The 17,983-nt window shown below is 41.8% G+C and overlaps 1 protein-coding gene across 2 annotated transcripts in view; it reads right to left on the bottom strand.

Moving 5' to 3' along the window:
• Positions 1-17,983, bottom strand: part of SWAP70 (switching B cell complex subunit SWAP70) — a 135,012-nt gene that overhangs the window by 110,363 nt on the left and 6,666 nt on the right. For both annotated transcript variants that reach the window (XM_047776315.1, XM_047776313.1), the window contains exon 2: positions 9,919-10,057. The gene's annotated coding sequence lies outside the window, so the exon portion shown is untranslated. The remainder of the gene's footprint in view (positions 1-9,918; positions 10,058-17,983) is intronic.

Raw genomic sequence — 17,983 nt, forward strand, 5'->3', positions numbered from 1 at the left:
CGGTTCCATGGCATTGCCACAAGCTGCAGCATAGGTCGCAGGCATGGCTTGGATCTGGGGTTGCTGTGGCTGTGGTGTAGGTTGGCAGCTGCAGCTCTGATTCGATCCCTAGCCCAGGGAACTTCCATATGCTTCAGGTGGGCCATAAAAAGAAAGAAAAAAAAAAAACATACCCAGAAGCCAGTGAATTCTTACCATCTCCATTGCTAACACATGTCTTACTTTCTGTTCAGTGTTGCTGGTCCATCCTTTTGGGACCTTTAGGGAACTAGAGCTCCTATATGCATGTCCTTGAATGGCTTCTCCCCTTGAATCTTTCAATAGGAGAACATGGCACAGTGGATGCCAGTGTTGAGCCTAACCTTTCAGAAGGCCTGCCAACTTTTGCTTCTACATTTTCTTTTTTTTTGTCTTTTTTAGGGCCACACCCACGGCATATGCAGGTTCCCAGGCTAGGGGTCTAATTGGAGCTGTAGCCGAGGCCCTATGCCACAGCCACAGCAACTCGGGATCCGAGCCATGTCTGCAACCCACACCACATCTCACAGCAATGCTAGATCCTTAACCCACTGAGCAAGGCCAGGGATCGAGCCTGAAACCTCATGGTTCCTAATTGGATTCGTTAACCACTGAGCCACAAAGGGAACTCCTGCTTCTATAATTTTGGAAACCCTTCCCTGCCATGTAAGAAGTCTGGCTACTCTGTTAGACAGGCCACATGAAGAGGGAGAGGCTATAAGACCACCTGGAGGTGAATCAAGAAATCCAGCCAACAGCAAGAGCCAAGCTGCCAGGTGTATGACCCCAGCGTGGCTGTTGCAGCCGGACTCTGGCTATTTGTGAACACATGTGAGTGAAGGAGCCATATGGGACATTCAAGGCCCAGAAGAGACTGTTAGCCCTGCTATGCTTTGTCCAAACCCCCGACCCACAGAAGATGAGTAACAATAAAAGTTTGTTGTTTAAGCCTTTAAGTTATATGGTAGTTTATTTTGCCCCATTATAACCTAAATTCTCATGTCCCTGATTCCTCTGTCACACACAACACCCCTCCCTGCCTCATCAGCCTATTGGCCACACAACAGGAGGAGAGATTTTTCTCAAAATCTAAAAGAGGCCCATGAATTCCCTTGTGGAGTAGCAGGTTAAGTGTCTAGGAGAGTTGCTGCAGTGGTCTGGGTCTGTGGCACAGGTTTGATCCCTGGCCCGGGAACTTGCACATGTCGCAGGGACAGCCAAAATAAAATTGAATGTAAATAAATAAATGGGGAGTTCCCATTGTGGCTCAGCAGAAATGAACTTGACTAACATCCATGAGGACACAGGTTTGATCCCTGGCCTCGCTCAGTGGGTTAAGGATCTGGCGTTGCCGTGAGCTGTGGTGTAGGTCACAGTTGCAGCTTGGCTCTGGCGTTGCTGTGGCTCTGGCGTAGGCTGGCAGCTACAGCTCTGATTAGATCCCTAGCGTGCTGTGGGTGCGGCCCTAGAAAAGACCAAAAAAAAAAAAAAGGGGGGGGGGGAGTTCCTGTTGTGGCAAAAATGAATCTGACTAGTATCCATGAGGATGCAGGTTCCATCCCTGGCCTCACCCAGTGGTGAAGGATCTGGCGTTGCCATGAGCTGCTGTGTGGATCACAGATGCAGCTCGGATGCCGTGTTTCTGTGGCTGTGGTTGGCAGCTGCAGCTTCAGTTCAACCCCTAGCCTGGAAACTTACATATGCCACAGGTGCGGCCCTAAAAAAGCAAAAAAAAAAAAAAAAAGTTTTAAAGGAAGAATAGGTATCAGAGACCATGGGTGGCCTGCAAAGCTTAAAATATTCTCTATCTGGTACTTTATAGAAAAGTTTACCAAATTCTGTCCTTCACAATTTGGCTCCTTGATGACTCTTGGTCATTCCCTTTGCTCACCTAGCTCCAGGCCAACTCCTTTTCATTCTTTGCAGTTTCTTGCAGTTACTTCAACCAGCCAGGCATGCTCACGCCCCGAGGCCTTTGCTCCTACTATTTTCTCTGCCTGGAATGTCCTTTCCCGGATATTTGCCCAGCGAGCTCCTCTCTCTCCCTCAGGTCTTCACTCAAATAACCTTCTCAGTGGGGTCTTATCTAACCATCTTATTTGCAATTACAACCCTCCTGGATACATTCCCTAACTCTCTCTGCTTTATTTTTCCTTATATCACGTATCATTTATAGATATATATATTTTTTTCTTTTTTCTTTTTAGGCTGCACTTGTGGCATATGGAAGTGCCAGGCTAGGGGTCAAACTGGAGCTGCAGCTGGGCCCATGCCACAGCCATAGCAATGCTGGATCTGAACTGTGTCTGCTAGCTATGCCGCACCTTGTGGCAATGCCAGATCCTTAACCCACTGAGTGAGGTCAGAGATCGAACCCACATCTTTACGAAGATTCCATTGAGTCCTTAACCAGCTCAACTACAATGGGAGCAGCTCCCATTATATACATTTTTTCCTTCTTATTGTCCTTGTTTATTTTCTATATTCTCCAGCTAGAATGTAAACTCCATGTGGAAAGGAACTTTAGCTTTTTCCCTGATGTATCCTCAGTTCCTGATGCACTATAGGTGCTCAATATGTACTTATTGAATGTCCTTATGAGTCATGAAAACCACCACTTTGCTTTTTTTTTTTTTGTATAGCTCTTGTCACTAGCTCTAAATGCCATGTTTAGGGATTTGTCCATGAACTCATGAGAATGGGGACCACCAAGTAACACTCAACAGATATCAAGTATGCAATGTAATAGTCAGTCAACAAACAAATACATTTCCTATGCATCTTTTCAAAAAGTGAATGGGAAGTGAGGAAGAAGAAACACTTACTATGGTTTCTTTTACTTACAAAACTTCTGCTGTGAATGGGAGAGGAGAAATGTGATAGTGGCCAGGAGACATACAGGATCAAGGGAGGGCTAAAAATGGAGATTAGGAGAGGCGTTCCCATTGTGGCTCAGCAGGTTAAGAACCTGACTAGTATCCACAAGGATGCAGGTTCCATCCCTGAACTTGCTCCGTAGGTTAATGATCCAGTGTTGCTACAAACTGCAGCACAAGTCACAGATGTGGTTAGGATCTGGTGTTGCTGTGGTCGCGGCATAGGCCTGCAGCTGCAGCTTCAATCTGACCCCCTGCCTGGGAACTTCCACAGCCTGCAGGTGCAGCCCGAAGAAAGAAAATGAAAAATAAAAAAAATAAAAATGGGGATACAGGGAAACACCAGATTGACACAATCCGTAGCATAGGGAAAAGGAGGAGATTAAAGAAGCAGAGGTCTTGGAGAGGTGAGGGCAAGAGGATGCTGAGTAGGAGAGGTTTGCTGGTGATAGGTGGAGACCTATCTTTCTATAGAAGAGAAGAGAAGAAGCAGCCTCCATCAGAGTTAGAGCTTTATTAGTGGGAAGATGAGGGAGTTCCCATCTCCTGGCTTCTACTTCCTCAATGAAGTATAAAAGGTTGAGGTTATCTGTTGAAACTAAGGGATGAGGGCATATTGGAGGATTGAGAAGAGAGGAAAGTTAGAGACCTTCTTAGGGAAATGTGAAAGGACAGCCAGACAGTTGTTAAGAGCCCATTGGGCATCTGTAACCACAGATTTAAGGTAAAGCAGTAAGTCCAGATGGTGATTTCTCTCTTCAGCAACATACAGCTACTTGGTTGCAGGTGCAGAAAAGAGGGTTGAGTTCAATCAGGGAGATCATAGCAAAGCCATGTTTCTCAATGTGTGGTCTCCAGACCAGCAGCAACAGAATCACTAAAAACTGGCAAGAAATGTAAAGTCTCGGGCCTCATGGCAGACCTCTTGAATCAGAAACTCTGCAGGTAGGGCCCAGGTGTCTGCGTTTTAACAGACCCTTCAGGTGACCGTTAGGCTACGCCCAGTCAAATCTGAGCAGTACCACAACAGAGGGAAAGAACAAGAGAGCTGAGAGTGCTTCTAAGGGAATAAATATAATGGCAGACCAAAGAGTCTAAACTGGAAAAGACAGGAAGTAAAGACATGAGAGACTGACCCATAATGACAAAGTGGTGGGGATCAATGTCTTTGAATATAATGTAAATCATTGTAGTACAATGTATTCATTTTCTATTGTTGCCATAACAAATCACCACAAACTTGAAACAACTTGAAACAACACCCATTGATTATCTCACAGTTCTGTAGGTCAAAAGTACAGGTACAGTGGGGCTCAACTGGGTCTTCTGCTTAGAGTCTCCTAAAGGCTGAAATCCATGACTGTGTTCCTTTCAGGAAAGTCTAGGGATAAATCTTCTGAGACCATCAGGTTGTTAACCAAATTCAGGTAGGAGGTGTGGATGGCTAAGGAGGAAAATGCTGAGCTCAATCCCACCCACAGGCACACAACTGTTGACAGAGCAATGAGCTGAAGACAAGTAGAAAAGATTTTCCACAACTAAAGATATAAAGGAGGAACTACAATGAGATGGGTGGGGAGGGTGGAGACACAGTGTAGCAAGACCCATGCTCCCAGGGAGGAGACCCACAAATGACAGGATCATCACAAATGCAGACATTCTCCCTAAGGAGTGAAAGGTCTGAGCCACACGTCGGGGTCCCCAGCCCAGAGGTCCTGTACTGGAAGATGAGCCTTTAGAACATCTGGCCTTGAAGGCCAGCAAGGCTTGGGTACAGAGAGCCAGAGGGATGTAGGAAACAGAGATTCCACTCTTAAAGGACACGTGCAAAATCTCACATGCAGTACTTTTAAAGGATCCTGGGTCAGACTACTTGCCAACCTTGAAGAGCCTCCTGGAGAAGCAGGAAGCAAATGGAACTTCCCCTGGGGACACAGATGCTGGCCACAATCAATTTGGGGAGCTTGTTCTATCTCAAGGACACTGGTTCTGGCAGGTGACTATTTGGAGTCCCCTCTCTATCTTATTAGCCCTATGAACTTTCCTGCCCACTAGCTGGCCAGGACCAGTCCTGGAACCCCTGAGCCTCAGAGCCTGCCCCACCAGGGCTGGTCTGCCAACCAGCAGGCTGTCACCAGTCACACAAGGACCCATCCCCTCCTACCAGTATGCTGACACAGCTCACACAGGGGGCACCCCTAGAGCATATAACTTTGGTGACCAGAGGGTAGTGTGCTACTGGGTCCCATAAAACATCTCCAACAAAAGGCCACTTCTCCAAGATTGAGAAATGTACCAACCTACCTACAACATAGAAATAAACACAGAGAATTAGGCAAAATGAGGAGACAGAAGAGTATGTTCCAAGCTAAGGAATAAGACAAAATTCCAGAACTACTAACTGAAACTGAGATAAGCAATCTGGGTAGATAAAGAGTTCAAGGTAATTACAATAAAGATGCTCAATGGAAGTTCCCGTCGTGGCTCAGTGATTAATGAATCCAGCTAGGAACCGTGAGGTTGCGGGTTTGATCCCTGGCCTCGTTCAGTGGGTTAAGGATTGAGCGTTGCCATGAGCCATGGTATAGGTCGAAGACGTGGCTGCGGCATGGATCCTGCGTTGCTGTGGCTGTGGCTAGGCCAGAGGCTATAGCTCTGATTAGACCCCTAGCCTGGGAACCTCCATATGCTGCGGGTGTGGCCCTAGAAAAGCCAAAAAAAAAAAAAAAAAAACCAAAACAAAACAAAACAAAAAAAAAGATGCTCAGTGAACTTGGAGAAGAGTGGATGAACACAATGAGAAGTTTAACAAAGACTTAGAAAATATAAAGAAGATGTAGGCTGGCAGCTACAGCTCCAATTCGACTCGCAGTCTGGGAACCTCCAAATGCTATGAGTGTGGCCCTAAAAAGAAAATATAAAGAAGAAACAAACAGAGCTGAAGAATATAATAACTGAAAAATTTAAAATACACTAGAAAAAAAATCAACACAGATTAGATGACACAGAGAAATGGATCAGCAATGGAAGAGTAGTAAAGATCACCCAAGCTGAACAGAAAAAAAAAAAATTTTTTTTAAATGAGGATAGTTTAAGAAACCTCTGAGATAACATCAAGTGTATCAAGTGTACTGACGTTTGTATTTAAGGGTACCAGAAAGAGAAGAGAGAAAGAAAGGGGCAGAGAACTTATTTGAAGACATAATAGCTGAAAATTTTCCTAACCCGGGGAAGAAAACAGATCCAGAAAACAGAGAGAGTCTCAAATAAGATGAACCCTAGGAGGTTTACACCAAGACACATTACAGTTAAAACGGCAAAAATTAAAGATAAAGAAAGAAAAAAAAGATAAAGCAAGAATCTTTTTTTTTTTGTCTTTTTGCTATTTCTTGGGCCGCTCCCGCGGCATATGGAGGTTCCCAGGCTAGGGGTCGAGTCGGAGCTGTAGCCACCAGCCTATGTCAGAGCCACAGCAGCAGGGGATCCGAGCCACGTCTGCAACCTACCCCACAGCTCACGGCAATGCCAGATCATTAACTCACTGAACAAGGTAAGGGACCGAACCCGAAACCTCATGGTTCCTAATCGGATTCGTTAACCACTGCGCCATTACGGGAACTCCAAGCAAGAATCTTAAAGGGAGTAATAGAAAAGTAACTAGTTATCTAAAAAGAACTCCCATAAAGCTTTCAGCTGACTTTTCAGCAGAAACTCTGCAGGCCAGGAGGGAGCTGCTTCATATATTCAAAGTGATGAAAGATAAAAACTACAAGAATACTCTACTGGGTAAGGTTATCATTCAGATTTGAAGCAGAGATAAAGAATTTTACAGACAAGCAAAAGCTAAGAGTTCAGCACCACTAAACTGGCTTTACAAGAAATATGAAAGGGACTTCTCTCAGTGGGAAAAAAAAAGATCACAAACAGAATTATGAAAATTGTAAAAAGAAAACCTCATATAGTAAAAGTAGTAGATCAACCACTTATAAAGCTAGTAGGAAGAGTAAAAGACAAAAGTAGTAAAATCACCTACATCCACAAATTATAATTAAAAGATATGCAAAAGAAAAAGACGTAAAATATGTTGAAAACATTAAACATAGGAGATGTGTGTAAAAATGCAGGGTTGTTAAAATGTGTTCACACATAGATTATTAACGTTAAATAATCACATATATTCATAGGTCATTATATATGAACCTCATGGTAACCACAAACCAAAAGCCTATAATAGATACACATACAGAAAAAAAGAAAGGAATCCAAATATGACACTAAAGAAAGTCATCAAATCACAAGGGAAGAGAGCAAAAGAAGAAGGAACAGAAAAGAGCTACAAATACAGTCAGAAAACAATTAATAAAATGTACAAGTACATACCTATCAATAATTACTTTAAATGTAAATAGACTACACTCCAATCAAAAGACACAGAGTGGCTGAATAGATAAAAACACATATATACTGCTTATAAGATACTCACTTTGGATCTAGAGGTATGTGCAGACTAAAATCAAAGTGACTGGGAAAAGGTATTCCATGCAAATGAAAAGAAACAAAAAAAAATGCTAGGGTAGCAACACTTATATCAGACAAAATAAACTTTAAAACAAAGACTGTAAGGAGAGACAAGGAAGGACATGACATTATGATAAAGAGACAGATCCAATAAGATGTAACCATTGTAAATATATATGTGCCCAACATAGGAGCACCAAATACATACAGCAAAAATTGGGAGAATATAAGGAAAAACTGACAGTAAAACAATACTAATAAGAGACTTTAACACCCCCACTTACATCAATGGACAGATTATCCAGACAGAAAATCAATAAGGAAACTGTCACTGTTTATAGATGATATAATACTATATATAGAAAACCCTAGATTCCACCAAAAAAAAAAAACCTGTTAGAGCTAATAAATGAATTCAGTAAAATAGCAATTCATCTACAACAAAGGAGGTAAGGGTATTCAATGGGAAAAGACAGTCTCTTCAATATGTGGTGCTGGGGAAACTGGACAGCTACATGCAAAAGCATCAAACTAGACTACTCTCTCATACCATGCACAAAAATAAATTCAAAATAAAGGCTTAAATGTAAGAACTGAAACTTTTGTAAAACTGAAAAGAAAACATAGTCAGTAGTTTCTTTGATATAAATTGTAGCAATTTTTTTGGCTATATCCCCTCAGGCAAGAGAAACTAAAGCAAAAATAAACTAAAGCAAACAAGACTACATCAAACTAGGAATTCCTGTTGTAGCTCAGCAGTAACAAACCTGACTAGTATCCATGAGGACATGGGTTTGATCCTTGGCCCTGCTCAGTGGGTTAAGGATCTGGTGTTGCTGTGAGCTGGGGTGTAGGTCTCAGACACAGCTGGGATCCCAAGTTTCTATGGCTGTGGTATAGGCTGGCAGCTGCAGCTCCGATTCAACCCCTAGCCTGGGAATGTCTATATGCCCAGGTATGGCCCTAAAAAGACAAAAAAAAAAAAAAAAAAAGACTACATCAAACAAAAAAGCTGTGCACAGTGAAGGAAACTATAAGCAAAATGAAAAGACAGACTTGAATGGCAGAGGATACCTGCAAATGATATATCCTCTAAGGGGTTAATATCTAAAATATATAATAGGTATTCCCTTCATGGCTCAATGGTTAACCAACTCGACTGGGATCCATGAGAATTCAAGTTCGATCCCTGGCCTCACTCAGTGGGTTGGGGATCCGGCATTGCCGTGAGCTGTAGTGTGGGTCTCGGACACTGCTGGATCCTGCATTGCTGTTGCTGTGGTGTAGGCCAGTGGCTGTAGCTCCCATTTGATCCCTGGCCTGGGAACTTCCATATGCTGCAAGTGCAGGTCTAGAAAACAGAAATAAAATAAAATAAAATATATAACAAACTCCTACAACTCAATATTTTTTTAAAATCCAGTTAAAAAATGGTTGGATCTAGAGGCACGTACAGACATTTTCCCAAAGAAGACATATAGGTGGCCAAAAGACACGTAAAGACGCTCAACATCACTGATCATCAGGAAAATGCAAATCAAAACCACAAGAAGATATCACTTCACACCTGTCAGAATGGCTATTATCAAAAAGATAACAGATAACAGGTGTTGGTAAGGATACTGAGAAAAGGGAACACTTGTGCATTGTTGGTGGGAATATAAAATGGTATAGCCCTATGGAAAACAGTATGAAGTTTCCTCAAAAAAATTAAAAATAGAACTACTGGAGTTCCCTTCGTGGCTCAGTGGTTAACAAACCCTGACTAGGATCCACGAGGATTCGGGTTCAATTCCTGGCCTCGCTCGGTGGGTGGAAGGATCTGGTGTTGCCGAGAGCTGTGGTGTTGGTCACAGATGTGACTTGGATCCCTCATTGCTGTGGCTGTGGCACAGGCCAGCAGCTGTAGTAGCTCTGATTCAACCCCTAGCCAGGGAACTTCCAAAAAAAAAAAAAAAAAAGAATAGAACTACCATGTACTCCAGCAATTCCATTTCTAAGTATTTTTTCAAAGAAAACAAAAACACTAATTTGAAAAGATATATGCACCCCTATGTTCTCTGCAGCATCATTTACAATAGGCAATATAATGTGAGCCACTTGTGTCCATTAATAGGTAAGTAGATAAATGAGGTGTGATATATACATATATGTGTGTGTCCCTCTCTCTATATATATAATATAAATATATAGAGAAGCAGCAATAGGATTGCTTTATGGTAGCCCAATGTAATTGCTACAATTGCTTCACAGTAGTCTAGCTTATACAGTAATGAATGAATCACTATAAAGTTTCTATGGCAGAGCGTATTACAGTCACATTCATAATACAGTACTGGAAACATTGTTACTTAAAAAAAAACCCACTTACGTAGGATGGTATGCTGATATCCAGGTTCTACAATTATGAGAGAGACACACTATACAGGGAAATGACTCTTTGAAAGCAGCTATAAAACAGTAAGAAAACTAACACCTTATGACTTTTATATGAAATGTCACTCACCTTATGCCTACGTAAGGACAGGCTGTCCTCTTCAGTACTGGTCTTGCCCACAATGTTCTATGGGATGGACACATAGGCGATGAGGACGATGACACAAAAAAATCTCCAACGGTTCTTGCTGTGCAGCTTTTAGATTTTCCTACAAAGACACACATACACAACAGATAGTGCTTATTAACTGTACAGCATGATGATTATTTACTATTCATTAAGTGGAAGCAGATCATCATAAAGGTTTTCATCGTCTTCCCATTGAGTCGGCCGAGGAGGAGGAGGAAGAGAAGGGGTTGGTTTTGCTGCCTCAGGGGTGGAAGAAGTGGAGGAGGTAGAGGAAGTAGAAGAGGTGGAAGGGGAGGCAGGCACTCCGTGTAACTTTATGGAAATACAATGTATTTGTCTGATATTTTTGTTTTTTCATTTCTCTAAAAATGTTTCTATATGGTACCAATCCTTTTTTCACCAGTTGCTCTAGTTTCAGGCTTCTGTCATACAAGGGTCAAAAAAAGAAGTCAGAAGCAGTCAATTAATCAGAACCCTTCTGCCAGATTATCTAACGTCAATTTGTTTTCTGGCACTGCTTGTTCTATTTTGTCTTCACACCATCTGATGCTGGTTTAGAAACAATCTCCATCAAGTCATCTTCTATCAGTTCCTCTAGTGTGATGTCTATTAGGTCCATTTTTTTTTTTTTTCTTTTTAGGGCTGCACCCACAGCATATGGAAGTTCTCAGGCTAGGGGTCGAATCGAAGCTACACATGCTGGCCTACACCACAGCCACAGCAACTGTGGGATCCCAGCCACATCTGTGATCTACACCACAGCTCATGGCAATGCCAGATCCTTAACCCACTGAGCAAGGGCAGCGATCAAACCTGCATTCTCTTGGATCCTAGCCGAGTTCGTTAACCTCTGAGCCACGAAGAGAATTCCCTCTATTAGCTCTTGAATTTCTCCAAGATCCATAACCTGATACCCTTCACTCCTCCCCCACCCTTTTTTTGCCATATCCACAATCTCTTTCATGATTTCCTTGATTGGCCCTGTCATAAATCTGTGAAGTCATACACAACATCTGGGCATAGTTTTCTCCAGCAAAAATTTATTGTTTCAAGCTTTGATGGCTTTCACAGTTTTTTCTATAATAACAACGGCATCTTCAATGGTATAATCCTTCCAGACTTTTATGATGTTCTACTTGGGTTTTCTTCCATAGTGTCAACAATCCTTCCCACAGAGCATCATGCATAATGAGCCTCAAAGGTCTTTCTGGACCCTTGATCTAGAGGCTGAATTAGACACGCTGTGTTTGAGAGCAAGTAGACTGCTTTGATGCCTTCCACGAGTGTTGAACTCATGGAGTTTTGGGTGGCCTGGGGCATTGTCCAATATCAAGATAACTTGAAAAGGCAATCCCTTACTGGCAAGATACTTCCTGACTTCAGAGACAAGGCATCAATGGAACCAATTCAGAAAAGGTGTTCTCATCCAGATTTTGTTGTACAAGCAAACAACTGACAGCTGGTGTTTATCTTTTCCCTTCAAAGCTCAGGGAGTAGTATCACCATAGATAATGGCTGTCCTGGTTATAATCCTCACTGCATTTGCACAAAAGAGACAGGCTCAAGAGTCAGCCTGTCTCTTCCTGCCTTAAATTCTGGTGCTCACTTCTATTCCTTACTAACAGTCCTTTGTGGTATCCTGCGCACCCCCACCCCCCACCAGAATAGGGCAATTTCATCTGCATTAAAAAACTGTTCACCTCCAACACAGCTGGTAGGAAGGTAAATTGGTGCAGCCACATGGAGAGCAGTATGGAGTTTCCTTTAAAAACTAAAAATAGGAGTTCCCATCGTGGCTCAGTGGAAAGGAATCTGACTAGTATCCATGAGGACACAGGTTTGATCCCTAGCCTCTCTCGGTGGGTTAAGGATCTGGCATTGCCGTGACCTGTGGTGTAGGTCACAGATGTGGCTTGGATCTGGTGTTGCTGTGGCTGTGGTGTAGGCCAGCAGCTGCAGCTCTGATTCGACCCTTAGCCTGGGAATTTCCACGTGCTGTAGGCATGACCCTAACATGCCAAAAAAAGAAAAGCAAAACATCTAAAAATAAATCTCCCATGTGATTTAGCAATCCCACTCCTGGGCAGCTATCTGGAAAAGGCAAATACGTTAATTTGAAAAGATACATGCACCCCAATATTCATAGCAGCACTGTTTACAATAGCCAAAACATGAAAGCAACTTAAATGTCCATCGACAGAGCAATGGATAAAGAAGATGTGGTTTATATTACAATGGAATATTACTGAACTATAAAAAGGATGAAATAATGCCTATGGACAGGAATATGGATGGACCTAAGGATTATCATACTAAGTGAAGAAAGACAGATAAAGACAAATATCATATGATATCACTTATATGTGGAATCTAAAAAAGTGATACAAATGAACTTAATTACAAAACAGGATAGAGTCACAGACATAGAAAACAAACTTATGGTTACCAAAGGGGACAGAGGTAAAATTGGAATTTTGGGATTAACAGATTCACACTACTGCATATAAAATAGATAGATAACAAGGACCTACTTTATAGCACGGGAACTATAACTAGTATCTTCTAATAACCTACATTGGAAGAGAATTGGAAAAAGAAGATAAATACATAAAACTGAATCACTTTGCTGTATACTTGAAACATTGTAAATCAACTATTTTTAAAAATAAAACAAACCTGTTTCTCATGGATATCCTTTTTCCTCAGTGATTTTCTTAATGCATCTGGGAATTCATCTGCTGCCTCTTGTTGCCAGAAGATGCTTCTCCTGATGTCTTGGCATTTTTAAAGCCAGATAGCTTTCTACATTTATCAAACCATCCTCTGCTGGCTTTAAATTCTCCAGCCTTGGATCCTTCACCTTCCATTTGCTTTATTTATTTATTTCTTGTCTTTTGTCTTTTAGGGCTGCCCCTGCAGCATATGGAGGTTCCCAGGCTAGGGGTCTAATCAGAGCTGTAGCTGCCGGCCTACACCATAGCCACAGCATTCTGGACCCAAGCCTCGTCTGGGATATATACCACAGCTCACAACAACACCGGGTCTTTAACCCACTGAGCGAGGCCAGGGATTGAACCTGCAACCTCATGGTTCCTAGTCAGATTTATTTCCTCTGCGCCATGATGGGAACTCCTCCTTTTGCTTTAAATTGTCATGTAATGACTGCTTTTTCTTGAATCATATTTGAGTTTTTAGGTATGATTTTCTTATAGTAATCTTGCACCCATGTAAGAGCTGCATCTTTAATACAAGATAAAACCTTGCAAAAAGTGCAAGGTTTTTGCTCCTACTGGAGTCATTGCAGTGATGAGCTTCACAGAAAAGAAATCGCTTTTTTTTTTTTTCTTACAACGGTCCTTACACAAGATTCATTTGTCTTGAAATGGCGGGCAACTGCAGCTGCAGACCTCAATCTATGGTATGTTTCAAGAAATTCAACTTTTTATTGTGATGTCATGACTTTGCTTCTTGAGAGCACTTCCAGCATCACAGCATACTTTGTATGAGTCCTATGCTGTTACTCAAGCTTCACTTTGCACTAAACTCAATGAAAAACATGTGATTAGCCTCACAAAGCTTTTAAGCAGATACAACTCTTGAGCTCCCTGCAACAGCAACAGGATGTGGCTACAAAATTATTACAGTAGTGCAGTGTGTACTATGATTAATTTTATGCAGTTATGACTTTTTTTTTTTTTGGCCTTTTAGGGTCCCATTCGCTGCACATGGAGGTTCCCAGGTTAGAGGTCGAATCAGAGCTACAGCTGCCAGCCTACACCACAGCTACAGCAATGCTGGATCCAAGTTAAGTCTGTGACCTACACCGCAGTTCACGGCAATGCCAGATCCTTAACCCACTGAGCAAGGCCAGAGATCGAACCCATAACCTCATGGTTCCTAGTTGGATTCGTTTCTGTTGCACCACAACAGGAACTTCCAGTTGTGATTTAATACTGCATCTTTACATTTGTTACATTTCTCTGGACTGTGCGTGGTGCCAGGTATGGTCTGTAAGGGTTTATGGACCTAAGTTTTGATAAATTGTAACTAGTTATAACAGACTTGTATAAATTTTATGGTAATAAATGGTAAAATAGACTAGTACCTACATATCTTTTATGCATTCATGACATAGCTATCTTTTGAAAAATGTTTCAATATTTCTAGACTATGCGGTTTGAGACATTTTTCAAATTTTCTCATAACTCCAAAAATGTTTGCAAATATTTATTGAAAAAATCTGCATGTAAGAGGACCCACACAATTCAAAGACGTTGTTCAAGAGTGATCTGCAGCAATGAGGCCCTGCTGTGTAGCACTGGGAACTATGTCTAGTCACTTATGATGGAGCATGATGATGTGAGAAAAAAGAATGTATACATGTTTGTGTAACTGGGTCACCATGCTGTACAGCAGAAAATTGACAGAACACTGTAAACCAGGTATAATGGAAAAAAACTCATTATATTAAAAAAATAAAACAGAGATTTTGAAAAAAAAAAGAGTGAGCTGTTTTGGCAAGGTATATTAAAGTTAATATTTTTATTTGGCCACATCGGTGGAAGTTCATGGGCCAGGGATCAAGCCCATGACACAACAGTGACAATACCAGATCTTTAACACATCGAGCTCTAGGGAACTTAAAAATTAATATTTTTATGTTCCTAATTCTTTTTGAGTACACTGGGTTAAATAAGTGGCCCCTATCTGACAGAATACAAGATATAAGTACTATTAATTTGTTAAGTCTTGATAAAGCCTTTCTTGGTATGCTTCCCAGAAATTGAAAAGTGAATGCTAGTGCTGCCTCTAGCTTGTGAAGCTCCAGCGCAAGGACAAGGCAGGTAAGTAGGGAGGTTTCTATACCCTGGCTTGTGCAAAGCAGACTGTCCACAAATCAAAGGGTGGTAAAGCCCTAAGGAAGCCGCTGGCCACAAAAGCCACTTGCAAGAGTGCGCCCTCTCCTGGAGGGGTGAAGAAACCTCATCATTACAGACGTAGTATGGTGAAATTACACATCGTCAGCAGTCCACTGAACTTCTGATTTGCAAACTTTTCTTTGAGGGTTTGGTGCCAGAAATTGCTCAGGACTTCAAAACAAATCTGTGCTTCCAGAGTGCAACTACTGGTGCTTTACAGGAGGCAAGAAAGACCTATTTGGCTGGCCTTGGTAAAGACAACAACCTGTGTGCTATCCATACCAAATGAGAAATGACTATGCCAAAAGCCACCCAGCTAGCATGCTGCATAGGTCAGGAATGTGCTTAAGAATCCACTGTAGGAGTTCCTGTTATGGCTCAGCGGTTAACAAACCCAACTAGTATCTGTGAAGCCTCAGGTTCAATCCCTGGGCTCACTCAGTGGGTTAAGGATCCAGTGTTGCTGTGAGCTGTGGTGTAGGTTGAAGATGAGGCTGGGATCCTGAGTTGCTGTGGCTGTGGTGCAGGCCAGCAGCTACAGCTACAATTTTACCCCTAGCCTGGGAACTTCCTTAGGCTAAAGTTGTGGCCCTAAAAAGAAGAAAAAAAAATTGTCACAGGAGTTTCCTTGTGGTGCAGCTGGTTAAGGATCCAGTGTTCTGACTGAAGCAGCTTGGGTCCCTACTGTGTATCAGACTGAAGCCCTGGTCCAGGAATTTCCACATGCCTGGTATTGGCAGTGTTTTCCATTTTCATTTATGTGGGAATTTTTATTCTTTATTTTATTTTTTTCTTTTTAGGGCCATACCCATGGCATATGAAAGTTTCTAGGCTAGGGGTCAAATCAAATCAGAGCTACAGCTGCCAGCCTACACCACAGCCACACGGGATCTGAGCCATGTCTGTGACCTCCACCACAGCTCATGGCAATGCCAGATCCCCAAACCAATAACTGAGGCCAGAGAGCAAACCTGCATTCTCATGGATACCAGTTGGATTCGTTTCCACTGAGCCACAACAGGAACTCCCTGTGTGGGAATTTTTAATATAAATATGGGGACATAAAGAATTAATAAAGTAAAAATGTTTCGGTGAACAAGTTTCAGCAGTTCAACGCTATAAAAATTATGTATAAACCTGTTAAAATTTTCTGGACAATGCCAAATGTTGGATTGATTGATTGATTGGTTGATTTTGCTTTTTAGAGCCACACCTGTGGCATAGCAATATTCCCAGGCTAGGGTTCCCATTGGAGATGCAGCTGCCAGCCCATGCCACAGCCACAGCAACACAGGATCTGAGCTGTGTCTGCAACCTACACCAAGGTTCACGGCAACACCAGATCCTTAACCCACTGAGCGAGGCTAGGGATCAAACCTGCATCCTCGTGGATGCTAGTCGGGTTCATAATCCACTGATCCACAATGGACACTCCTCAGATTTTTTTAAAGCAAGTAAATTTCTCGTTGACTGCAAAAAATAAAAATAAATAAAATAAAACATAGGCCCAATTATCTCATTAAAACATTTTCATCATGGCTCAGTGGAAACGAATCTGACTAGTATCCATGAGGACACAGGTTCAATTCCTGACCTTGCTCAGTAGGTTAAGGTTCTGGCATTGCTGTGCCTGTGGCATAAGCCAGTGGCTACAGCTCCGATTCAACCCCTAGCCTGGGAATCTTCATGTGTTGTGGGTGCGTCCCTAAAAAGCCAAAAAAAAAAAAATTTTTTTTACTAAGGAATTCCCACTGTGGTACAATGGGATCAGCGGCCTTCTTAGGAGTGCTGGGACATGGGTTCGATCCCTAGCCTGGCACAGTGGGTTAAGGATCCGGTGTTGCCATGGCTGCAACTTGGGTCATGACTATGGCTTGGCTCTGATCCCTGGCCCAGGAACTCCATATGCCATGGGTCAGCCAAAAGCGAAAAAAAATTTTCTTACTAAATTTTTTCATGTATAATAATTGTCATAATTTATAACATTTATATTGTTTTGACTATGTGCTACTAATAATTATAATAATTCAGTCCAAAAGAAATTTAACATCTATAATCTGATAATCATAGGAAATATTTTTTAAATTTAAATTCATATATATTTTTTGGTTGCAGAAAAGAATAATAAGGTAATTAATAAAAGACTTTCAAGGATAAAAATATGTTATATCAGGATAAAGTTCCTTGAGGAGAAATGCAACAGATTTTACAAATTAAAAAGATGAAGACACAAGATAAAATTCCAGCTTTAAAGAAGATCTTGTTTGGAGTTCCTGCTGTGATGCAATGGGATCAGTGGCTTCTTTGCAGAAGTAGGATGCAGGTTCGATTCCCAGCCTGGCACAGTGGCTTAAAGAATCTGGTGTTGCTGCAGCTCTGGTGTAGGTCCCAACTGCAGCTCAGCTCTGACCCATGGCCTAGGAACTCCATATGTTTTGGGATAGCCAAAAAAAAAATAGAAAAAGGTGAGGAAAAAAAAAGACCTCGCCTATTTTTTTTTTAATGAATAATGGTGGGCATCAAAATGATTCTATTAATACATTTTTAAAGGTTTTATACCAGTTTAACTGTCAATACATGTAATAAGCCAGAAATGATATCATTTGAAGTTATTTCAACTTATAATACAAATTCTAAAAATGATTGTGGGGAATATGGATGCTCAAAAGTTTGAAGACTGCTGGCCGAAGACAACAGCAGGAATTGTCTGCCCATAGTATGGGTATCAATGAATCTTTGCTAAATTTAATTAGCTGCAAATCTAAGGCTAGAGGCAGGGAGACCAAGAGGAGATTGTGGCCAAAGTCCATTCCCTTTTTTTTTTCCCACCATGCCTGAGGCATGCAGAAGTTCCTGGGCCAGAGCAGCGGATCTCCACAGCAGTCACTTGAACCAAAGCAGTGACAACACCAGATTCTTAATCTGCTGAGCCACCAGAAAACTCCACATAGCTTCCTTTTTAAAAAAATAAAACTTCGGAGTTCCCACTGTGGCACAGTGGGTTAAGAAACTGACTGCAGCAGATCAGGTTTCTGCTGAGGTTCAGGTTGGATCCCCACCCAGCACAGTGGGTTAAAGGACCTAGT

This window comes from Phacochoerus africanus, chromosome 4 (genome assembly GCF_016906955.1).
Source record: "Phacochoerus africanus isolate WHEZ1 chromosome 4, ROS_Pafr_v1, whole genome shotgun sequence".
Lineage (NCBI taxonomy): Eukaryota > Metazoa > Chordata > Mammalia > Artiodactyla > Suidae > Phacochoerus > Phacochoerus africanus.